Genomic DNA, 25,970 nt, shown 5'->3' with positions numbered 1-25,970 from the left:
CCATTATGTGTAAAGTTGGGAATAAAAAAATACCCATATATAGGTATGGATGGCTTAGCATCTGGCATCTGGGAAGTCCTCAATGAATGTTTGCTATTTTTTTAAGGTTTTATTTATTTATCTGAGAGGTAGAGTTACAGACAGTGAAAGGGAGAGAGAGAGAGAAAGGTCCTCCTTCCGTTGGTTCACTCCTCAAGTGGCCACAATGGCTGGAGTTGTGCTGATCCGAAGCCAGGAGCCAGGAGCTTCTTCCCAGTCTCCTATGCCGGTGCAGGGGCCCAAGCATCTGGGCCTTCTTCTACTGCTTTCCCAGGCCATAGCAGAGAGCTGGACTGGAAGAGGAGCAGCAGGGACTAGAACCTGTGCCTATATGGGATGCCGGCACCACAGGGGGAGAATTAACCTACTGTGCCACAGCTCAGGCCCTGAATGTTTGTTATTATGATGTATTCCATACCTGCTATCATGTGCATTCATAGTGAGCACTGAACTAAAACTTTAGAAAAGATCAACTCATTTTGTTGTTTTATGCTCTGGATTATACAGATAGTCAAGGAAAAATTGAATATAATAAAAAAGAACAATATATCTTGAAAGTTTCATATGCCCACTTTATACTTTAAAAACATTTTAATTTTACTAAGTATGAAGAAAAATAAATATAAAAATAAGAGGTTCATGTTCAGCTTTTCTATTGTCACATTCCAAGACATCTGAAAACTCAGTGGTGTAACACATGAATCGTTAAAATTTTTCTTTTTTAATAACCTTATTGATGTTTAATGGGCACAGAATATTAGAGTATACAGTTTGATGACCACACACACATACACAACTATGAAATCATTGCCAGAATCAAGATAATGAATATATCCATGAAGTTTATGATTCTGTAGATCAGGGATTAGGACAGGCACGGCAGAGACAGCTTATCTCTGATACACAATGTGTTTGGCCATAGCTAGAATTCTAAGAATAGATTAGGGTTGCTGGAATGGCTAGACTAAGGGCCGTATGTCTTGGGTAATTGTTCTTTATCAGGAGATGTTTGCTGGATGGAGAAGGTCTAAGATGGTTTCTTGATGACTGGTCTTGGTGCCTAGGCTGGGATGGTTTGAATAATGGAGACCTGATAGGTGTTCTCAGCTCTCATAGTATCTCAGTGTGGCTTTCTCTCATGGCAGCTGGCTTCTCCCAGTTCCATCAGAGTGTCCCAGGGGTTAGGAAATGAAAGCTTCCAATCCCTTACTGCCTAGACCCCGGAAACTGGCACAGTTTCACATCCCTGTTTTATTGTTCCAAGCAGTCACAGAGCTCTCCCAAATTCTAGGAAAGAAGGAAATTGACACCACTTTTTGATGGGAAAACATCAAATAAATTTTGACTTCCTTAAAGCACCACGTATGTTTTGGATACCCTATATTCATGAGTACAAAAAGACTTCAAATTGAGGACATGAACAAACTATTTCTTTGTGTTACAAGGACAATAGTAGGGGTGATCATTTCCCTGAATACTTCTGTCTTTATTGCTTTCTATCAGGAAACATTCTTAAAGTAACCTGGAGTTGTTTTGCCCGAGTATGATAGCAAAGAGTACATTTTAGCCATGTTAAGTTATTTTCAAGTTCCAAAATCATTGAGACATGACCATTTAAGATAGACATTTTAGATTCTATTAATTTTATCTTCATTTATAAAAATTTCATTTTTTTAAGTTGAGGAAGGAATTGCAACTCTGTAAATGAATCTGTTATATTTCAACAAACTTAACCAGAGATCATTTCAAATAGATGCATTGTATTTTCTGAATAAATAAAATCTAGTGAGCATAGCATAGTGAAGGAATGTCATTAAGCCAGTGTAAAAATATATCTTTCCAACCATCATGTGAAATTTGTGAATTTAGCATAAAATACAGTGAAAAAAATGTTAAGTTAGTGAAATAGACCAACTAAACTTTAAGCCTTTTAAAAGAATGGTTTATATTGTGGCTGTTTGAGAAACACAGGAAAAGGCAATGTATAAATACAGTTTACACTTGAAAGAAGAGAACCTGGTTCATTTAATGGGAATTAAATAAAATTGTTAATCATTGCAGTATTCAGATATTTTCTCAGTGGAAGTGACTACTACTTGGGGAAGAAGAGGTACTTTATCTTATCCGTTTGGATTCCTATTAGCCATAGCTCAACTCAAGCAACAACAATGGGCTTTGTTCCTCAAGTTTCTGTCATTCCTAAAATATCTCCTTTTCTGACTAAAGCACCCAGGAATGAGAAGAAGGAAGATAGAATTTTTCTGAGTACACATGTGCTTACATACACATATTTCTGTATCAGAGACATTACAAAGAACCATAAAATGTTAATCACTAAGGGGACAGGTGTTTGGCATAACAGTTAAAACGCCACTTGGGATACCTGCATCCTACAATCAGAGTGCCTTAGTTCAAGTCCTGGCCTTGCTCCAAATCCCTGCTCTGCTAATGCTCACCCTGAGAGGCAGCAGGTGATGGCTCAAGTAGTTAGGTCCCTACCACCCACATAGGAGACCTGAACTGAGGCCCAGTTTCCTGGATTCAGCCTGGCCCAGCCCTGGATCTTTTAGGTGTTTGGAGACTGAACCAGTAGATGGAAGATTTGTGTGTGTGTGTGTATCTGTCTGTCTGTCTCTCTCTCTCTCTGCCTTTCAACAAGAGATAAATAAATTTAAAAAGTAAAATATTTTTTTAACTTTTTTAAAATAAAAAAGCAAACAATTTCTTTTGTAAGTCACAAAATACTAGAGCCAGAGAATTGGCCAAATGGTAGAGTTCTGATCCTTAGGTAAATCAAAAGGTGATTTATAGGAGCAGTAAGTGTATGTTGAGGAGTGGAATTTAAAGCAGTGACATTCCTTGGAAGGGCAGAGGCAGCACTAAAAACAAACAATGAAAGCAACACATTTCCTTTGTTTTGAATATCTTATGTATTTGGTTACCAAATGTTTAAATCATATTTCATGTTTGTTTTGTGAGAGGCTCCTATCAGGATTGGTTTGCTTTTTAATCAGTCTCTTTAGAGAGTTACACTGAGTCTGTGGAGTTAGAGGACCTATAAAGCCAGGGTGAAAGCCAATTTAAATGAATTATTGTGATAGGGGTTAGGTTAGGTTAAACTACCTATCCACCCATAAACACTCTAGGCCTCTAATACTGGTCTCTGTGTGGAGGATGGTAAATTAACTTTTGGCACCGGTGGTATTAAGTTAATTAATTAGCATCAGAAGAAAGAGAAGTCACACATGGCAGGTAGTAAATATAAATGGAAAAAAGAAAAAAAATGTTCCTATATTGTTGAGCCTTAAGTTCTAGTTTCAAACATGCTTGTTCAAAATGTAGCTTCCTTCTTTCTCTAAACAGATTCTTCCCAGATGATGTCAGAAAGAGTAGCTTTATCTGTGGAATTTAGTGTAGGACTAAAGTTTCTTTCTTGTGGTTATCAATACTTATTGAGAGTCTTATGTATGAGCAATTGTGCTAGATTTTCAGGATACAGCCACAAAGAAGACAGATTTCCTGTCCTAGAGGAGCACACAGGTCATAGGCAAGATGTGCAAATAGACCATGAAATACAACAGAAAACCCTGAAAAAAATGGATTTGTATCTTAGTAAACAGTTAAAAGTAAAGTTAGAGAGTGCACTAGAACAAAAGGCAGAATTTCCAGTTATCAGACTGGAAAAGACCCACACTCTTATAAATTTGACTACATCAAATCATGCATCTCAAAAATTAGGCTACATAAAGTCAGAAAAATGACAAACTGGGAAAAATGTTTGCAATTCATAAATAAAGAACTAAACTTCTGAGTTTTTATAAATTAGCATAAAAAAAACAAATATCACAATAGAACCTAGGCGAAGGACATGGGCCATTCATTTAAAAGGAAATACAAAGGCTACTAAATATTTTGAAGTATTCTCAACTTCACTTATGAAATAGAATTATGAATTAAGATTATACTATTTTATGCCTATTAGATTGGCAAAAATAAAAAATTTGCTAACACACAAAGTTAATGAGGGTAGTGGAGAACTTTCATATATTACTGGTAGAAGTACTGACATCATAAATAGGAGTGTTGATTGTTGAATCAACAACAGGAATCACTGTACACTTGATCCCCATTTAGGACCTCTGTCCTTAATATGAGAATTAATGGTAAAACTAGTCTTCAAACAGTACTTTATACTTCGCATGTCTGTGTGGGTGCAAACTGTTGAAATCTTTACTTAGTATAGAGTTGATCTTCTGTATATGAAGATAATTAAAAATGAATCTTAATGAAGAATGGGATGGGAGAGGGAGTAGGAGATGGGATGGTTTGTGGGTGGGAGGGTGGTTATGGGGGGAAGAACCACTATAATCCAAAAGTTGTACTTTTGAAATTTATATTTATTAAACAAAAGTAAAAAAATGTATTACTGGTAGAAGTACAAGTTAGTGAAATCTACTAGGATAGCAATTTTGTAATACCTGTCAACATTACAAAGGCGTATCCTCTTAAATACAGAATTATTTTTTAGAAACTCATCCCACAGTTATACTCACAATACAAAAATGACCTATCTGCACTATTACTAATTTCTATGTATATATTTAATTATATTTGAAAGAGATACAGGGAGAAAAAGAGAGTCCACCCACTGGATCATTCCCCCAAATGACACAATTATGAGGTGCAGGCCAGGCTGAAACCAGCAATTTGGAACCAATCTTGAGTCACTCACATGGGTGGCAGGAACCCGAGTATTTGTAGCATGAACAGCTGCCTCCCCAGGTGCACATTAACAGAAAGTTTAATTGAAAGTGGATCTGGGACCCAAACTCAGGAACTCCAATATAGGATGTGGGTATCCCAAGCAGCATCTTACTGGCTGTATCAAATTTCCATGCCTAATTGCAATATATTTGCAATAGCAAAAGTGTAGAAACAACCTGAATGTCCATCAGTGGAGATTGGGTTAAACGAATTAGAGTATACCACATGATAGATTGCTATGTGTTTTAATTATGTATTGCTACTCACAACTCACAACTCACAAGATGTATTGACTTAAAACAGTTAACAGTTAACTTATTTTCCCTACAATTTCAGGAATGACTGGGCTTCGTTGGAAAGCTTTATATAATGTCAGCTGGATTTGCAGTCATCTGGAGATTCAGCCAAGCTGGAATGTCCAAGATGGCTCCTTCCCGTGGTTAGTAGTTGGTGGTGGATCTTGGATGGAAAATCAGCTGAGATTTATGACCAGAGTCCATTGTCATTAACTCTCCTCCAGGTGGCTTCTCTTCATGACTTGGGCTTTTTCCATCATGGTGGCTAGATTCCAATAGGGAGTATTCTCAGAGAATAAAGCTGCAGATGTTTTAAAAACCAGACTTAGATGTTATACAGCCTCACTTTTCTTTCATTCTATTGAACACAACAAATTACAGATCCAGCCTAGATATAAGGAGAGGGAAGTAGACTTCACCTTTTACTTAAGCAATGACAAAGAATTTTGTAACTTTTTTAAAAAATATTTATTTATTTATTTATTTGAAAGCGATAAACAGAGAGAGAGACAGAGACAGAAAGACAGAGAGTGATCTTCCATCCTCTCTGGTTTATTCCCCAAGTGACCATAACAGCCATGGCTGAGCCAAGCCAAAGCCAAGAGCCAGCAGCTTCATCTGGGTCTCCCATGTGGGTGGTTAGTGACCCAAGCACTTGGGCCATTTCCTGATGCTTTTCCCAGGCCATTAGTAGAAGCTGGATTGGAAGTGGAGCAGCTGGGACTCAAACTGATGTCCATATGGGATGCCAGTGTTGTAAGCAGCAGTTATCAGCTACACAACACTTTCTTTATTTTAAGATTTATTTTATTTCTTTGAAAGGAAGAGTGATGGAGAGAGAGAGAGAGAGAGAGAGAGACAATGAGCACAAGCTCTTCCATTCGTTGGTTCACTCCCCATTGGCCACAGTGGCCAGAACTGGACCAAAGTGAAGCCAGTTTCCAGGAACTCAATGGGTCTCCCATGTGGTGGGAGGGGCCCAGGCAGTTGGGTTGTTTTTTGTTGCTTCCCCAGGCATACTAGCAGGGAGGTGGAGTAGAAGCTGGGCAACTGGGACTTAACAGGCTCTCCAGTATGGGATGCCAGTGTCACAGGTGGTTTAACCCACTATTCCACATTGTAGCCCTCTGTAACTGTCTTTAATCCATCAAATTATGTATCTATCAAATAGAGATACTTTATGTACTGCTTTGAAATAATCTGCTACCTATTAAGTGAGGAGCATGTAACTTTGAGTAATATAATATCTATGTATACAAAAATGTGAGTTGGAAAATATGCTTAATTGTTTCCATATGCTAAGAATAACTAGAAAATGCACAAGAAACTTGGTAGGTTGACCCAGGTATGTAAGAATGCTTTGGATGCCTCTTTGTCCTATTGGAATTTGAACAATAGGAATGCACTTTCTATTTTAAAAAGTTAAACTCTAAAAACTTAACTTGATAAACATCATAGTCTACATTTACTGAACTAAAGCTTAATATGCACTTGGCAAGGGGCTTAAAATTTGAGATATATCCCTACAAATTGGTCCTTTTGATAGTGATTATATTCGTAGTGATTAGAATTCAAAGAAAAGAAAACTGATTACCTGAGACAGTAGAGAATGATCCAGGGGTATTCACAAGAAAAAGAGGTAGATTTTGAGCTAGGTCTTGGAGAGTGAAAAGATGACTGAGAATACTGTCAAGTTGCAATAAGAAGAAATCAAGAGGCACCGACCTAGTAGTTCCTATATTTTATGTGAATCATTAGTCAAGGACATTCCTTGAATATGAGCTTCTGAAAATAAGGCGGAAGGCTTGAAAATAATGAAAAGATTAGCAGCATTTTCATAGGAAATGAGAAGAGAAATAACAGCAAGTAAAATAGATAAAAATATGAATTTGCAATTATCATTAAAACAATGATGAGATTTTTCTCTTTCTACTCCACTACCATGGGAACATATAGTTAATTAATCTAGATAGGATTGAGGATGGATAGATGTGACAGAAGGAAAAATAATGTGGAATGATGTTAGTGTGAAAGATGTTAAAACTGTGGACTAAGAAATCTTGGGCAGGAATCTGGCAGAGATAGGAAACAATGGAAGATCAACAGCGTCCATGAAGACTCAAGGGGTAGTATTGGGAGAAAGGGCAGCAAAGTTAGAGAAGTAGGAGATAATTTGGTTACTGATTTGGAGCTGAATATTTGTAACATGGGACAATTTGGGGTGAAGATACAATCCAATGACTGACCTGAGGATTCTGCTTCTACTATCCATTGTTTAAACGCATTGACACTCTTAGTTGGGGGAATTACTTTTTTACCAAAAAGTATAAATTGAGTAAGCCCCTGTTCAACAATGGGGTGTGATCTTAGTGCCCATATTTTATAAACCTAAATAAAATCATGGTTTAATAATGGCCCTTCTTTTTGGTAATTTGTTAAATGTATTTATATGAAAAGACAAAACAAAATACGACATACAACACTATGCAGGTATCATGTTAGAAAATACTTGAGCCACAGTCTACGTAGACATTATAATAACAACTATAATAATGATCTAAGAATACCTATTTTCAAACACATTACAAGCACAACTTAATAGAAATATGTTTTAAGAAAAGACACCATTTATTAACTTAGTGGTTCTGTATTTCTTTGCATCCCTTGCTCCCTCAGACTCCACACTATTCAAGGCATTGTAAGTCAATAGCATTAGAGAAACACAATTTGGGTTTCACTCGCTTGATTAGAAATTTATCTTGGGAAAAGGCTCCCTAGCTAGAATAACTTTTCTACCCTAAAGGATGGATATATTCTTTCTTGTTCTCCTAGTTTAAAGAACTGGCCACTTCCATGCTCAGATTCCTAATTCCTTATGAAAACAGAAGCTACAACGAAACCACACCAGTAACTCCCACACACATGTCAGTTTTAAAACAACTTGGGGGCCGGCGCCACGGCTCACTAGGCTAATCCTCTACCTTGCGGCGCCGGCACACCGGGTTCTAGTCCCGGTCGGGGCGCCGGATTCTGTCCCGGTTGCCCCTCTTCCGGGCCAGCTCTCTGCTGTGGCCTGGGAAGGCAGTGGAGGATGGCCCGGGTGCTTGGGCCCTGCACCCCATGGGAGACCAGGATAAGTACCTGGCTCCTGCCATCGGATCAGCATGGTGCGCCGGCCGCAGTGGAAGGTGAACCAATGGCAAAGGAAGACCTTTCTCTCTGTCTCTCTCTCTCACTGTCCACTCTGCCTGTCAAAAATAAAAAATAAAAAAATAAAAAATAAAACAATTGGGAAAGGTCAGCCTATTTGACTTCCTCCTATTGTTGAATTTTACCCAGTTCCTGATTATATTACAGTCTGTTGGTAATTTTTTTTAATTCCTTTATCTGTACTAGAATTCTAAGCAACATAAATTAACAAGTAACTTTCTTTTCACGCTGAATACTATTTGTCTTGAGAAAAGATTAGCTGTGATAAAAAGCTTTCTCTCTAGTGGCATTTGGGAGGACATCAATAGTCCTAGAGCAGAGACCTGGTGAAAAGATAGGGCAAAAGGGAGCCAAGGAAAGCTCCCAGTGACACAAAGAGGTCACTGGTGTGTATTGTATCTCAATTCCATTGCCAAGGACACTCCTTAGTAGATTATATGCTAAATTTAGACTTACTGAAATGATTGTTTTAGCCTTCAAACTATGTTTTCAGTTTGCTTTTATTTCTACTTTGAAGTTATTAACTTTGCCCTAGTTATCTGAAAATATGCTTTATACCATGCAGTAGCTGAGGTGAGTATGCAACATCTAAAATTGTTCATAAGGAAGCCATTTTGGCCATCTTATGAAAAACTCCGTATTTGTCATTTTATTGATTATTTTACATTTCAACTGTCAGTTGTAGACCAAAACTGTCTGTAGTTTTCTATATGATTTCTAATATAGCTCATTTTATTTATTTTTATCTTTTAGATTTATTTTTATTTATTTGAAAGAGTGACAGAGATAGAGATGCATAGAGATAGAGATGATAGAGAGAAAGAGACAGACCTTTCATCTGCTGGTTCACTCCTGGCCTTAATAGCCAGGACTGTGCCAGGCCAAAGCCAAGTGCTAAGAACTGCATCCAACGGGGTGTAGCAGGTAAAGCTGCTACTTGCAGTGCCAGCATCCCATATAGGCGCCAGTTCGAGTCCTGGTTCCTTCAGTTCCAATCCAGCTCTCTGCTATGGCCTGGGAAAGCAGTAGAAGATGGCCCAAGTCCTTGGGCTCCTGCATCCATGTGGGAGACCCAGAAGAAGCTCCTGGCACCTGACTTCAGATCGGTCCAGCTCCAACTGTTGCCGCCATTTGGGGAGTGAACCAGCAGATGGAAGACATCTCTCCAGCTCCTTCTCTCTCTGTGTTACTCTTTCAAATAAATAAACAAATCTTAAAAAAAAATGTATGTGAAGCTCTGTACATTGCAGGGGATACTCTGGCTTGTGTAAGTTAGATGTAGATTCTAGATGAGTCATAAAAATAATAGAGGCTTTTTTTTTAAGTCCTTTTCTAGAGGTGAGAAGGAATAAGAAGATCAAAGTATCTTGGACTCTATGAAGGGATTGTCAAAAAGGGGAGTGATAATTAAGAATTTTGTTTACACCAAAGAGGAAACAGGTTTAATTTATAGCAGGAAAGGCTTAGCTTCAAGTTTGTGAATTTCCTGTCACATTGTACTATAAGATACTCTTGAGCTGGAAATTGCAAAAGAAAGGAAAGGTTACTTGACGGTAGTCAAGATGGCATTAGTAAACTTGAAGTCTCTCTGTATTGTCTTGAATGAATATGAAATACATCAATTTAGCATGAATATCATCACTATTACCTAAAGGAAAAGAGATGATTAAATGGAAGAGCAAGTTGGGATGCCTGATCACTGTTATGATCATTTAACAGGGAGAATCTCTTCACTAAGGGTGTCTTGTTAGCAATTAAGTAACTAAGCATCCTAGGTTGAGTTCCAAGATCAGTGATTTTTATAGGGAGGCTCACTACACAGCAAATTCTATTTAAGGTGAAGTCTAAGCCCTACAAATATTCCATTTGCATCACAATATAAAGGAACAGTATTTGACATCTAATAATCTGTCTTAAAAATGGTTTCTTCTGGGCCGGTCTTGTGGTGTAATGGCTTAAGTGCTGTCTGCAATTCTAGAATCCCATATAAGAGCCCATTTGAGTCCTGGCTGCTCCACTTCCAAACCAGCCCTCTGCCAATGCACTGGGAGGGCAGCAGAAACTGACCCACAGTCTTGGGCCCCTGCACTCATGTGAAGCTCCTGGCTTTTGGCTTCTGCCTGGTGCAACCAGGGCCGTTGCAGTCATTTGGGGAGCCAATCAGCAGATGGAAGACCTCTCTATCTCTCCTTCTCTCTTTCTCTGTAACTCTGCCTTCCAAATAAACAAAATTAAGATTTTAGGAAAAAATGATTTCTCTTTCTTTTTAAATTTTAGAGGCAGAGAAAAAATAAAAGAGAGTATTCCCACCCCCACCCTCCGCCAGTTCACCCCCAAATGCCTATAGTGATTGGGACCAGAGGCAGGGGAAGGGGAACAAAATAGTAGAACTGGGACCTCAATTCAGGTCTCCCACATGGGGTCAGGAACTAAACTACTGGAGCCATCACCTACTGCTTCCCAGGATGTGCATTAGCAGCAAGCTGGAATCAGGAGTCCAGGCAATTTGAAAAGGGACTCAGGCATCCCAACCTGCTCTTCCATTTAAATTTGCTAGCAATCTCAGCTTAAGTCACTGCATCTTGGCCTGCCAGGTGAGTTGCAAGTTTTGATTTTCATGAGATTTATAAAGTTTTAAAACTCATCAATATTTTAAAATTTACTCTTTTATTACATTTTATATCGAGGAATACAAGGGCATCTCATCACAATTACATTTTAGCTCAAAAGGACTTTGAAAATCATGGAGTTTGCCCACCTTTCATCCTGTTACAGACAGGCTGCCTCGTTGCTCAGCCAGGATGTGAATAGTGCTCCTGGAAGTGGTACAGTGCAGAGCCTGTTTAGCCATGCATGGTGCCCTGGTGACAGATGAGAAAATTGAAGCAAAGGGACTTGCCTCAGGCTTCTTAGGATGCTTGGTTTCTTACTGGCTTCTAGGCAACTCCAGGGGTTGACCTGCTAAATCTAAACTCAGATTACATAGTAGGACATGTTGTTTGGTTGGAACCATTAGAGAAGACAAAACTAAACCAACTGAAAAATGCATGCTATGGCTTCAATGTGTCACCCAAATTTGATGTGGTGGGAACTTAATTGTCCAAATTGTATCAAAATGGTATTTTGAGGTGATTGGTCATAAGGGCTCCATCTTCATGAATGAATCCATTCTTTCATGCATTAATGGATTAATAAATTATTGATGATTTTGCTTTAAAAGCTGCCTGTGTCTGGCATGTCTGCACGGTCTCACCATGTGGCACCCTCTACCATACTGTGCAGATGCCAGCACCATGCTCTCGGCCTTATCAGCCTCTGAACTATAAACCAAATAAGTATCTTTCCTCTTAAAATTACTCCATCTCAGATATTTAGTAATAGCAACAGAAAATGGAATAAGACACCAGGGGATTGAATTTTTTTGAAAGAGATTTTTAAAAGTTTTTATTTGAGAGATGAGAGACTGCAAGCACCCCAATCTGCTGATTCACTCCAAAAACGCCCACACAGATTGGGACTGGAACTCCACTGGGCCAAAGCCAGGAGCTGAGAACTCAGTTCAGGTCTCCAGTATGGATGGCTGGAACTCAATTCCTTCAGCTATCACTGTTGCTTCCCAGTGTCCACATTAGCAGGAAGATGGAATCAGGTGCTGGAGCTGGAGATCACACCCAGGTACTCTGATGTGGGATGTGGTCATCCTAATGGATGTCTTAACTGCTGAGTCAAGAGCTTGCTACTGAAACAGAATTTTTAAATGCATATGTAGCGTAGGCAGCCTCACAAAAACAGGGATGCTCTAGAGGATCTATATAAGTAAGAGATCTATATAAGTAAGAGAAGTCACTGAGGGACAGCTAAAGGAGACCTTGGGGGAAATGGAGAATGCATGCAGCAGAGCACACAGGTAGGCCAAGATGCATACTTTTTATTTGGGACCTGCGTCCAATTTAGATGTGTGACCTTTGGGCTTCATAATGGATGGAAGCATATATGAATGGAAACTGCTTTTTTTTTTCTAGCTTGGTGAGTTATTTGTATCATAGTCATTGTGATCTAGCTTCTCTCATTTGGCCTTGAAAGCCAAGTAGCATAATTTAGTTCTATGCAGTTTCTTATACCATGCAACATTATGATGAAAGTAATATTTTTATAAATTTTGTCTCATATTAATAAAGAAAGGGAAAGGAAGAGAGTTCTAGTTTTCTAAGATGCCGTTTGTTTTCCAAATATGCCATGTGTGTGCTTTTTGATATGTCAGTTGAGTATGATCTTGTATTTGCATTCACAATCCACAAACAAAATCTAAATTGCAACCTATTCCAATGGAAAACAAAAGCAGGCTGGCTGGCATGGAATATGCTGGCAGGCAGAGCACTGATCTGTGTGAAATTTTGTAAGGTTTCTGTGCTGACTACCATTCGGGTAGTATCCATATTGCTGATGAGATGTTCACACATCAGCTGCCCTAGGAGAAAGAAAGCATCTACACAAAAAACAGGAAAGATTCATTCTGATGATTAGAAAAACTGACTACTGCTAATGCTATTGTCAATGATATTCTACAAGAATTTTAATTAATTTATACTCAAGTGCCATTTCCCAGAGACCATGTGGTGTAGAGAAACCCCACACTCATGGTTAAAGGTTCCTGCCCTGACCCTGCTGTCAAGTAACTGTGAAAGACAATGGCAAGTGACACATGCCTGGACTGCAGCAAGGGGTTTTTCAGAAAGACAAGATACCCCAAAGAAATTCTGAAAAAATAAGGAGAAGGATAAGAACAGGCACTCGAAAGAGGGCAGAGAGGAAGGGGAAGACTCAGGGAAAAAACTGCTAACAATGACTCCAAGTGAGGTAACAATAACTCTCATGTTTCAGTGCCTACAGAAAGCCAAGCACTTAAAAAATATTAAGATTTTTATTAGATCAGGCAATAAATTGACCACCATACTTCCAAACTTAATTTATTTACATAACTCAGCAGTTGTTGCACTGTAGTGCCAAGGGACCAACTAGAAATTATTCTTTCAATTGCTCTTTGGCCTTTTGGGTATGATCAGGTGTAGAAATTATTCTTTCTGAGAGAACAAACTCTAGCTTGTGTAACTGTGATTCAGACAGGTTGAATTTCTTGGAGACATGTAGCAAGTGTACAGCTCCATTTCTCTGCTATTGGAGATTCGGGCGAAACTTTCATATGATTCAAGCTTCCTGAAATAAATGGTGCCTACCAAATGGGAGCATTCTTAATTCTGTATTCTAGGATTTCCCACCTGATGTTAAAATGCTTTCCAGGGGCCGTATTGTGGCATAGCAGGTAAAGACGCTGCCTGTAGCACTGGCAACCCATATAGGGGCCGGTTCAAATCTGGGCTGCTCCATTTCCAATCCAGCTCCTTGCTTATGGTCTGGGAAAGCAGTGGAAAATTCTTGGGCCCCTGCACCCACGTGGGAGACTTGGAAGAAGATCCTGACTCCTGGCTTTGGATCAGCCCAGTTCTGATTTGGGGAGTGACCATGTGGATGGAAGATCTCTCTCTATTTCTCTCTCTCTCTCTCTCTCCCCCTCTCCCCTTCTCCTTCTCTCCCTCTGCCTCTCTGTAAATCTGCTTTCCAAATACATAAATAAATAATGAGAAGAGAGCAAGAAAATGGAAGGAAGAGAGGGAGGAAAAAGGAATCTGATAGAAGAAGGTAGAGAAGTGAAGAAAGGTAGAAAGAAAATAATAAGAATCTAAGAAATAAAAGTAAAACCTAATGGAGTTAATATAATAAAAGAGACACTCAGCAATGATGATAGCCAGTTTAGCCCTACCTGACCCATGGGGCCACAGTAACTACTCCTGTACAAAACCTAGGTGGGAAGCATGACCTAACTGACCTGCCATCTTGCCAGTGGGAAGCACTGGGTAGCTTGCTCCCTTCCAGATGCAGAACAAGCCTCAACAGACACAACTTTCAGTTTCTAAAGGTAACATATTTTTGGTCTTGTAATACAAATGTATGCTATATATATAGAAAGATAGTCAACTGACAGCAGAGAGGCCTCAGGAAGATAGAGAGAATGTACAGGAAACCACTTAAACATGTAACTCTACCATAGTCCCCAGCCATTATTCCCCACAATCCCCTAGAAACCCTCTCTTCTTGTCTGAAGTATGGGCCACCTGTTTCTACTGCTGGTTCTCAAATAGTTGGATCCATGTCACCCATGTGGGAGACCTGTGTTGAGTTTCTGGCTCTTGGTTTTGTCATCAGCCCAGTCCCAGTCATTGCAGACATTTGGGAGAGTAAACCAGTGACTGGGAGCTCTCTGTCTCTCTTTGTGTGTATGTGTGTGTATATGTCTTTCCTCTCTGTTTCACTCTCTGCCTCTCAAGAAAATAAACATAAAAATTTTTAATGTTAAATGTAATCTTGGCAGAGGAGACCTCATGTTTGGGATCATTTATTGACCTTTCTTTAGACTGAGACCATTCAGAGTAAAGGACAAATGGACTGCTGGGTTTCACATGGAAGAAACGCTTCTCATTCCGACACCACCAGCTCTTCTGCCACTCAGGTGAATGAGCATGGTCCTGTGGTCCCACTCTCACATACTTGTTTTGCTTATGCATCATGAGTCATGTGACATCTAGGAGCCCCTGAACACCTAGATATGGAAGGCATCCTAGGGCACATAGATTCTCAGCTTGGGGATGAGGCCAGCATCTGTTTGCAGGACAGCATACTTCACTTGTGGCTCACCACCTGCCACTCAGACTGGGAACCTTTCTCTACATAGAGGCAAAATACACAATGGCTGACTTCTTGCTTCCCTTATCATATCTATCTTACTCAAACTTTGTTTTTCTGTGGCCTCTAATTCTAGCACTCTACAATGTGATGCACTGGACTGGATAACAGGTTTGGAACGAAACAGATTAAGTCCAAATCTGACTCTGCCACTGAACCAGCCTGTAACCTTGGGCACCGTAGAACATTGCGTGTCTCTCCTCCTTATGCTCTAAGTCGCAGACAGAGGCTTAGTCTTCTACACCACAAGCCCCAGCAAAAAAGACCTGAAGTTTGAATATGCATAAAGACAGTCCAAAATTATTTTTAGGATACTCATAGAGAAGTTATCTATTGGAAGGGATACAGGAACTATCCCATTGTGAGACAAAGATAGGAAGAATATTTTCTGTTTTTTTTTAATATCTAGTTTTTGTATCACATTAATATATTATCCACCAAAGTATAACAGACATAAATAAGAAATGAATCTGTGGAAAACTTTTACTAATGCAAATCCAATCCCCTAGGTAAAATATTATGAGAGGTTTATTGTGTTTAATATATATGTTTTGACAACATTTTATCAAAATGGCTTTAAATATAAAACATAATGAGCTATATAGTATTTGCATTACAGTGTACAACAATAAACCAAAAGCCATGTTACTTCAGTTCTCCTGAATGTAAGTCAACGTGTAATACAAATCTCTCAAGCAAGATGTTGGCATACGGAGAGCACTTTACAGTTTACAAAGTCCTTTACACTCTGTCTAGTTACAATTTTCCACCCTCCCAAGCAGTCAGGACAGGCACAATTCATTCACTTCCCAGCTGAGGAAATAAGTTCAGACTTGTCCAAGGTCACAGAGCAAGCAAGTGGTGGAATTGGAATGTGAGTCTAGTTCTCCAGGCTCCGAATGATGCCATGTTTCCTCTAGTTTCAAGGCAGAATTCATACAGGAACTGTTTAAATTTGGCTCGAGATACTGAAAAAAAAAAAAAAAACTAAATCTTAAATAAGTATTGACAGCCGCATCACAGTTCAAAATACTGTATTTCACACTTCACTGGTTGCAGTTCTTTCTTCGTAGATATCAGTGTGTTGCTTAGGAACATCTGACTCCTCAGACTTCCAGGTGCCCCTACTTTGCATGGGGGTAAATGCAGACAGTTGGAAGTAGCTGGCCTAGATGAAAACCAACCCTTCTCTTGTTCTGAAGAGCCCGATGAACTGACTATAAGATTGCAAGACATGCTACATCGCACCCTGAAAATCATTATACCTACATATTTAACCTAACTTAGGGGAAAATCGTAAATTGGATTTTTACATATGTAATGTATGAAAAAAATAGTTTCTATCCACTCCCACAAACAGTAACTAGCAGAAAGGTAACATTTACATCTTTAACTCTTCTATTTTGTCATCATTTTCTGATTGAATGTCCTATCTAGGGAAATCTAACTGTAGGAATTTAGCACATGCATGTACATACAAATATGCACACACAGGCAGAAAGACATTCTATAGAACAGTTATTGTTTAAGGACTCGGGAGTAAGAAGTCGTGTCCTAACCTGGTACTTAATGCCTGTGAGACTTCAGACAAGACTCACTGTCTACCTCTGAATGATGTGATAATAAATGTATATAAGTAAAAGTATAGTTTTTTTGAACAGAGTATTCCTTTGCTTGTACACTCATTTTGCTTTGCTCATGCATCCATTCCATTGATGCTCATCAGCACATATTTCATGCAGGCCTTGAACCAAGTACATAGGTCCTGCAGGACCTATGACTGAAAACTATAGTTGGAGAGTTCTACCTGTGGGGAGCAACCCGGACTGGACTAAGTTACTGGAATTAAGACTTATTCTATGCATCTGCTCTCCCAGAATATGGCGCTGGGAGAGGAGAAAACAGCTTCTATGCAGCTGCCTCTTGCCAACTTGAGTGATGACCTCCAGGAGCTGATCCTGCTCCTGATTGGAGGAGAGCAGCGTACTCGGCGTGTGGGCAGCTGAGTTGGGATTGGCGGAGAAGGACTATAAAGGAGGAGAGAGACAACATGCACCAGGAACATCTAAGGGGAACATCTAAGAGGAACAACTGTGCAGCCCCCGAGAGAGCCGGCCGGCGGTGTGCCGCTCCCCCGCAGAAGTGGGGAATGTGGCAGGGGGAACCGCCCTTCCACAGAGGTGGAAGGGACGGTAGCCAACCCGGGAAGAACCAGCAGCAAACCCGGGGAGGGCCGAGAAGATGAAAGAACAGCGCAGGGTCCTGTGTCGTTCCTCCACGAAGACGGGGAGCGACACTACCCACGAGTGTGCATGGTTAAAGCAGTGCTTAGAGGGCATGCCACCAATCCACCATTGTGGCTACTCACACCCAGGTGGATGACAAATGCTGAGCAGTACAAACCACCAGAGGATCATGGGGAAATTACCAGAACCATCTGAGAACTGGAGAAGCTATGTAGGCATTATTAGACCCGTACATAGCCCTTTTAACTCACCAGTGTGGCCTGTGAAAAACCCAGATGGAACATGGAGGATGACATGAGAGCTTAATAAAGTCATTCTTCCACTGCATGCAGCAGTTCCATCAGTGAGTGACATCATGGACCTCCTCAGCCATGAACTGGGAACTTATCGTTTTGTTTGAAATCTTGCTAATGCTTTTATTTCTATTGACAGATCTCTTGTAAGTCAAGATCAGCTTGCCTTCACCTGTAATAGATGATAGGTGACCTTCATTGTTCTTCCACAAGGTTATCTACATAGCCCCACCTTGTGTCATGGTTTGGTAGCAACAGACATGTTTTGGTGGCCTGTGCTGCCAGCCACGCAGATGTTTCATTGCATAGATGACGTGATGTTAACCTGTGACTCTTGCTGATTTGCAAGCAGCTGTTCCTACTTTTATGAGCCATCTAAAGTCATGAGATGGGTGATCAATGAATCAAAATGCAGGGACTGGGACTCTTCTGCAAATTCTTGGGGGTTATTTGCTTGGGTAAGACTGAGGTCATTCCTCAGGTAGTGGTAGATAAGATTCAGTCTTATTTCCATTTCCCACCCCAACAACTGTGAAATGGTTACAGGAGTTTGTAGGATTGCTGAGACATTGGAGAATGTTTATTCTTCATCTGGCACAAATTCTGAGGCCCTTGTACCATTTGGTAAAGAAGGCTTCAGCTGAAACAAGGTTTTAGTAAACAAAGCAATGTGGTGTTGCTGGCTCCCATAGCCCTTAAGCCAGGGAGAATTCCACTTGACTGTGACCACGGAAAATACAGAAAACCAGTAATACTTGGTTTGCTTTTCTGTCTTCATGGGGGGAAATACTTGAACATGACCTTGGAGATTTACCCACTTGGCTCAAAGGTACATGAGCCACACAAAGAAGGGGCCACTACCTTGCTCAAGGGTACCTTCATTTTAGCTCTATGGCCAATGTTAACCTCTCCAGTAACCCTACATATAGTACAGTACCTAAAAAGGCTATGCCATTGAGTCTGCTATAAGAGGCCAAGGCAACCCCTTTTGCCAGCTATGGTGCTATTTCAAGTAAATCACTTGCTTGAATTCAACCTGATGGTCAGGATTTGCCATTGTTTGTGCCGTTAACTTCTTTGTCTTGTTGCCTTTAGCTTGGTGGCTGTGAATAGCCTGGTGGACTGGGCACATACCTGTGCCCCAGTGACCAACCAATTGGTTTGTGGCAGATGCACTGAGTTGTTACCTGTCAGCTCTTCAACTGGGCTGCCTTGAAAGGTAACTGCAGCCACTGACCAAAACTGTGCTTAGTTGGAAAGCTGGAGTTAATTCTGACCTGTTACGAAATCACACCTGGACTCATGAAAATTTTAGCCCAGGAGGGGTATAATAAAATCTGGTCAGGGTTGGAGTATTCTGTGTACGATAATATGGACTGGCTTTCTGCAGAGACAATAGAGCTATCCTAATGTGTGCCAAAATGCATTAAAACAACCCAGAAATTGGTCCCAAATGGGATGGACTTCTGCATCTCTGTTTATGACTGTATAGCACATGACCAAAGACACCAAGTGGGTGAAGATAAATCCCAACACCATGGTGGGTGACTATCCTGTGCCTTTGGGTGCTTTGTGGGCTTGTGGATCCTATATATGGCCTTATTTACCTTATATATGTGGGGATGGCCTTATCTACCCACATGATAGACCTCCACACTTCCCCAATTGCCTTCCAAGACTCGGCACAGAGTGAAACACACAGCAGTGGTATTATCCATTTACTCTGCTCTCCCCACATTCAGGTACCATTATCACTCAAGCTGAGATTACTGTACTGGCCCTGTATACAACCAAGGCTTTTAATGCAAGTAGCAAAGCATTGGGCCTCTTGAATGAGGAACCATACCAAAGTGGAAAGGTTGTTTTGCAAAATCACATGGCATTAGACATCCCTACAGTAGCCCAAGGTGGTGTGTGCATCATGCTAAAGACTAAATGTGTTTGTATACCTGATGCCAATCATAATGTAACCCAAGCACTTGCTGCTGTGACACAAAAAAATATTGCACATTAAACATTGACTGGGGACTCACTCCAAGACTGGTGGGTATCCTTAACAAATGGAGGGCTGACAACCCTAACTGTTATATTAAGTATTGCATGCTCTCTTGCAGTTTCTTTTTGTATCTTCTATTACTGCTATTACCTTTAAAAGCAATGTTCCACACTCCATGTGCACTCCTCACACAAGGAACTTCCTGGAAGATAATGTACACATAGATTGCAAGGCAAGAAAATTTGAAAGAGTAGGGTATTGGGAAAGTGAAGTTTACCATGTTCCCATGCTTCTTTGCTCCCATATCTCTACGCCTCTAAGGCAATTGGTGTCATGGTAACCAGCAGATCCAGAACTGCCATAGTTCAGTTTTGCAACTGCTTGGCTCCATTCCATTATTGTCTATAAGCTCATATAAGAAGAGGAGAAGTGTGGTTGGTTGTGGATCCTCTTTTTTAGTTTGGCAGATGCCTCTAACAAAGTAGCGTTCCTGTATCTACTCACTTCCCACTGTGAGAATAAAGAGGTAAGAACCTGTATAAGACTCTGAAGCTGTTCTTCAGCCTGTCAAAATCTAGACATAGCTTCCCAGGGGTCAAACTCTGAATTAGATCCCCTGGATGCTTCCCAAGGTGCTGTGAGCCCCTCCCCACCCCTGCCCCAATCCAAGGGGAGCACCTGAGTGGAGCTCTGCTCCTCAAACTCCACTTATCAGATTCTTTTCCTGTGCATCATTCTGCTGATGTCAGGTTTTCTGAGATGTGGGTAATATATATGTATTAATTCATCCAAAAACTTTATTTAGTACCTACATACTGCCACTGAAAACTCCTTAAGAAGTAGAAGAACAATATTTATGATTAAGAGAATATCAGAATGTATTGCAGTACACAAAATGCTTGTGGAGAGGATCTATGTGAAATGAGAGCAATACAATGGGAGCACTGAAAACTCTGCTGAGCAGTGGGAAAAGGAATGAGTAGTCAAAGAAGTCTTTAAAGGGGAAGATGCCCTGGAGTTGGGCCCTGAAAAATGAGGGCACTCAAGTTTGACAAGATGAGGAAGGACTTATGTGAATAAAAGCACAAAGGCATAGAAGTGCAGACAAGCAGAGTGCAGAGCTGCACATACTTGCATATGATCAGAAAAACGTAATGTTAAATGCAAACCTTTCTATGGCCTTAACAGCTTCAAAGTTGGATAGCAATACAACAGATACTAATATCCCCACATCCTAGACCTCTTAAGAAGGATACAAAATTTTGTTCATCATAGGTTTTTCTGCATTAGTTTCGATTTTTTCATCTTGATTATTGAGTATTTTTGATGTCCTCTTAAATTTTGTGCTAAAGCCAAGTGTCTCTCTCTGCTCACCTAATCCCAAAGCCTGTCAGACAGTCAGATCTGAGTATTCACTAGATTCAGAGGGTTGAACACTGTTACACACATTAGGAGGAAAGGACTCTCTTCAATGCTCCTCTTCCCCTTGGCTGGACACATCAGTTAGGGGAGAAGGTGAGCAAGGAAAGGGAACCATGTGCTTATGTCCTCCCTTGCAGGCTACCAAACCTCTGAGTAGGCTTCAACCAAGGAAAGGTAAAGCTTTAATTTGAATTGTGTTGAGTATCCCTGATCTAAAATCTGAAGTCTTAAATGCTCTACAATCCAAAACTTTTTGAGCATGAATATGACACCACAAGTGGAAATTTTCACAGCAGGAAACCTTGTTTCATGCACAAAATTATTAAAAATATTGCATAAAATTATGTTCAGGCTGTGAGTATATGAACAATAAATGAATTTCATGCTTAAACTTGAGTCCTATCTCCTATATCTCTCATTATATACATTCAAAGACTCCAAAATCCAAAATCCCAAACACTTATGGTCTCAAGCATTTCAAATATGAAGGAATTTTCAACCTATATTTCTGGTCACTTTGCCATTTTACTTACTAAAAGCTCTTTTTGTGTCTGAACAGATATGAACTTCTCAGATACTTATTTAAGAATGGACTTGCTGCCCAGTTGTGGAAAGTGGGCTGTGCTGATAGCTGTTCAATTCACCAGGATCCACCTCAGCTCTCCAGTGAGATCACAGTCCTCTTTTGGTGGCCCCTGTCAATGACTAAGGCCACCACACAGGAGCATCACCATTTTCAACTGACCCAGAATTCTTCTAATGGGAGCCTGCTCTGGAGATGCCCATATGGGTCCCTCATTCCCTATCCCTCTTCATGTGAACCCTGATCCAAACACACTGGCATCATTGCCATTTCTCTAACACCCCAAGAATGGCCTCATCTCAGGACAAGTGAATTTGCTGTTCTCCAGCTAGGATTGTTCTCACTCAGGTACCTGTGTGTCTTGCTTCCTCATACGTTTCTTTTCAGAGGCCCTCTCTGAGTACCCTTTTTAAAAAATCACAGTGTACCTCCTCCCTGATTCCATCTGCTGTTTCATTTCATTCTGCAACCACATCTCTAATTTATGCTTGTTGTTTGACTTTTTCCATCCGAATACAAGCTTAATGGAAGCAAGAATTTTACCTATTATATTCCTGTTTTTCCACTCCCAAAATAATACTGGAACAAAGTATGCATCCACTATTTATTGGATGCATGCAAAGTGTCAGAAGTCCAGATGTTCAAAAACATTAAAATTCATTGTAACTTAACTGCCCAATCAGATGGGTGCTATTGTGTAGATACACTGTCCCAAACCATATTCATATACTCTTTTTTGTGGAATCGCTTGACATAAATACTTTAATAAACATAGTCTGTGAGTGCACCAAATGAAAGCACATACAAAACATGCAATGCGACAACTCACAGTCTCAAATTTCCATTTGCTAAGGAAAATTGTTTGTCCTGTACTATGATCTCAACTCCCAGAGTGTTTTCATTTCTTCATGGACACCAAATGTTCAATTTGGCTCATGTAATCCTTTTGTTTATTTTATTCCCAAATTAAACAGTTGAGATGTTGCATGTTTTTCATTTCTTTCATTCTCACTTTTATTTTTAGTTAATTGTTTTTCAATAACATCACCCTCAATGCTATCACATGCAATATTGTTATAACGCGTCTATTAACTTAATTTTTAAAATCACATCAGCTTATTTATTCAGCTCTTTGAGAACACCACAGCAGAGAATGTTCTTGTTCGATAGATTGAGTTAATCTATCTCATTCTGATTTTAAGCACTGAACAAGGTCATCCAATATACTCTATAACACATAATAACTTAAAATATGTGATACTATAATTATTTTTAAATGTAAATAAACAAAACAGTTTCAGGAATGCCACATACCTGCCTCCTAGCTTTCTTAATTAACTCCTGACTAATCCTGTTGCATCTGATTCTCATTTATTTTCTCTCACCTGTATTATTTGGAAGGAAATTTGCGGCATGCCATTATTTCATCAGTAAATACTTCCATCTATATACTTAAAAGATAGGACCTTTTCTAAAAGTAATTACAAGCTATTAAACAAATTCACTTCCTGAAAGCTAAAGGGAAGTTACTGATGGCTCAATTTCTCTGTGTGTGTGTGTGTGCGTGTGTGTGTGTGTGTGTGTGTGTGTGTGTTACCTGAGCTAAGATTTTTTGGAGAAAAAAAGTGTAATGTTGGACAAACCATATTATGTCTGACTTGAGTTGTCTAGGGAGGATTAATGAGAAGAACATCCTACAAAAACAGAAACATACAAAAAGAACATTACAGGAACTGGATTTTTGCATTTTTCCTTTAGCTAATTTTCTAGTTTTTACCTAGAATGCCAAAATCTCACACTTCAAGTACACATTTTTATTATGCATGGGCCAAGAAAACTCACACAAGGAGAATAGATCACAATTGGTCTTCTCTGTTTCCAGAGTCCTCAGACAATGCCTGGCATAGAGTGGAAGCTCCATAAATACTTACTGAATTAATGAAATACTCTAGAAATGTTAGAGAAGGATTTCTTGTATTTCCCAACTATATAATAAAAAGTCCAGGGGCCAGCACTGTGGCACAGTAGGTTAACCCTCCGCCTGCGGCGCTGGCATTCCATATGGGCGCCAGTTCTAGTCCCAGCTGCTGCTCTTCTGATCCAGCTCTCTACTATGGCCTAGGAAAGCAGTGGAGGATGGCCCAAGTGCTTGGGCCCTTGCACCTGCATGGGAGACCAGGAGGAAGCGCCTGGCTCCTGGCTTCAGATCAGCGCAGCAATGGCTGTTGCAGCCATTTGGGGAGTGAACCAACTGAAGGAAGACCTTTCTTTCTGTCTCTCCTTCTCACTGTCTGTAACTCTACCTCTCAAATAAATAAAAAAATAAAGTCTTTTTTTAAAAAAGTCCAATTTGAAGGGAATAATATGGCCTAATCTACCTTAGTGTCTACTTAATCAAACCTCATGCTAGCTGCTGTCCCTCCTTTCCTCCTTTCTCTCGATTTTTTAAGAAACAATCCCACATGCTCTTTCCTCACATTTACATTTTTCCTAATCTTTTTTTAAAGATTTATTTATTTGTTTGAAAGTCAGATTACACAGAGAGAGAAGGAGAAGCAGAGAGAGAGATCTTCCATCCATTGGTTCACTCCCCAGTTGGTCGCAACGGCCAGAGCTGTGCCAATCCAAAGCCAGGAGCCAGGAGCTTCTTCCCGGTCTCCCAGGTGGGTGCAGGGGCCCAAGGACTTGGGCCATCTTCCACTGCTTTCCCAGGTCATAGCAGAGATCTGTATCCGAAGTGGAGCAGTAGGGGCTCGAACCAGCACCCATATGGGATGCCGGCACTTCAGGCGGTGGCTTAACCCACTATGCCACAACACCAGCCCCTTTCCTAATCTTTTGAGAACTTTACTATGTTGTCTGACCTGATCTAATCACTCATTTTCTTCTGAAGAGCAGAAATGGTTGAAAATATTAAGAAATTGACATACTTTGCTCATTATGTTCCTTCACATTGAAAATGAAGGCAGACGAGATCTAGCGTGTTCAAGGTAGTATGGCCATAGACAATGGTTGAATAAAATATATTTTTTCTCCCAAAATTCTTAGATTTTTTAACTATTCTCCCCAAAACTGTCATGAGAGCTTGTCCCAGGAACACGGTGATGATCCTTGCTCCTGCTGCATAGCCTCCTAGGAAAAAAAGGATTGATTCATGTGAATCAAAATGTCAGCTGCAGAGTTCTTCCCAACTGTTGGGGAAATAATATTGACTAATTTATCTTGCTGAGACACTGAAGCAAATCAAGAAAGGGCCAGGCCATCGCTTCTTGGCCTTTTGGCTAAGATCAAGTGTAAGCTGAGTAAATATTCAAGTCTGGCTGTGAGGTCCTGATCTGGTTTGTGTTGTGCGGTAGTTCTGAGTGCAGGAACAGGTACAATGTGTTTCTCTTGTTCTGTAGATGCATAATGATGTTCAGCTCAACTTTGATAAAAGGAGCCCATTGCATAATAGTCCAGTTTTCTATTCCATGAAAGCAGAAGCATTTTGAAACTTCTCTAAGAAAATTAATTTTACAGAAGGTTGATGTGTTAGTGGTACAATAGGTTTCTAGAAATCCATGGGCATAAAAAGCAATAGAATGGTGGCATAGTAGGTTAAGCCTCTGCCTGTGGCTCTGGCATCCCATATAGGAGCCAGTTCAAATCCTGGTTGCTCACCTTCCAATCTAGCTCTCTGCTCATGGCTTAGGAAAGCAGTGGAAGATGGCCCAAGTGCTTGGGCCCTTACACCCATGTTGGAGACCCAGAAGAAGCTCCTGGCTCCTATCCCTCAAATAAATAAATAAATAAATAATCTTCTAAAAAAAACAATAGAATGTGTTTCTAGTTTTACAGGAGACACTGGGTCATTGAAGTGGCTTTCTGTGTAAGTAGGTTAGTGAATGATGCCAAATAGATAGTTTTTAAGAAATAATTAGCAGCTTTTTAATGAATGTTGTTGATAGATTTCTAGATTCTGAAAGGCCTTGGAGTGCATCTGACCAGCTATTTATATCATCCATGTCAAAATTCAGATCTAGGTATTGTTGACTGGACTGGTAACTTGGCTAAGGTGATTAGCTAGAAGTTAAGCCATGGTTGAAAACAGGCTTTATGACTTTTCTTTGAAAACCTAAATGTCCTGATTTTAAGTTTTGTCCTATAACATGAATATCCCTTCTTTGAATTTTAAACACTTATTCTAGGGGTGGACATTTGGCCAGCTATTAGGATGCTGGCATCTCATATGAGAGTATACCCACATTCAGTTCCCACATCTGGCTCCTGAGGCCAGCTTCCTGCTAACGCAGACTGTGGGAGGCAGCTGAGATGGCTCAAGTG

At 40.1% G+C, this 25,970-nt stretch overlaps 1 long non-coding RNA gene across 1 annotated transcript in view; it reads left to right on the top strand.

Annotated features, from left to right (window-relative positions):
* The window catches only part of LOC108177460 (uncharacterized), a 58,329-nt gene that overhangs the window by 3,984 nt on the left and 28,375 nt on the right, over positions 1 to 25,970 (top strand). The window contains exon 2 of the long non-coding RNA XR_011388575.1: positions 5,140 to 5,242. This is a non-coding gene — a long non-coding RNA (uncharacterized lncRNA). The remainder of the gene's footprint in view (positions 1 to 5,139; positions 5,243 to 25,970) is intronic.

The sequence above is a fragment of the Oryctolagus cuniculus genome, chromosome 5 (genome assembly GCF_964237555.1).
Source record: "Oryctolagus cuniculus chromosome 5, mOryCun1.1, whole genome shotgun sequence".
NCBI lineage: Eukaryota > Metazoa > Chordata > Mammalia > Lagomorpha > Leporidae > Oryctolagus > Oryctolagus cuniculus.
The sequence above is the reverse complement of the archived record's forward strand: the minus strand, read 5'-3'. Positions and strand labels throughout refer to the sequence as shown.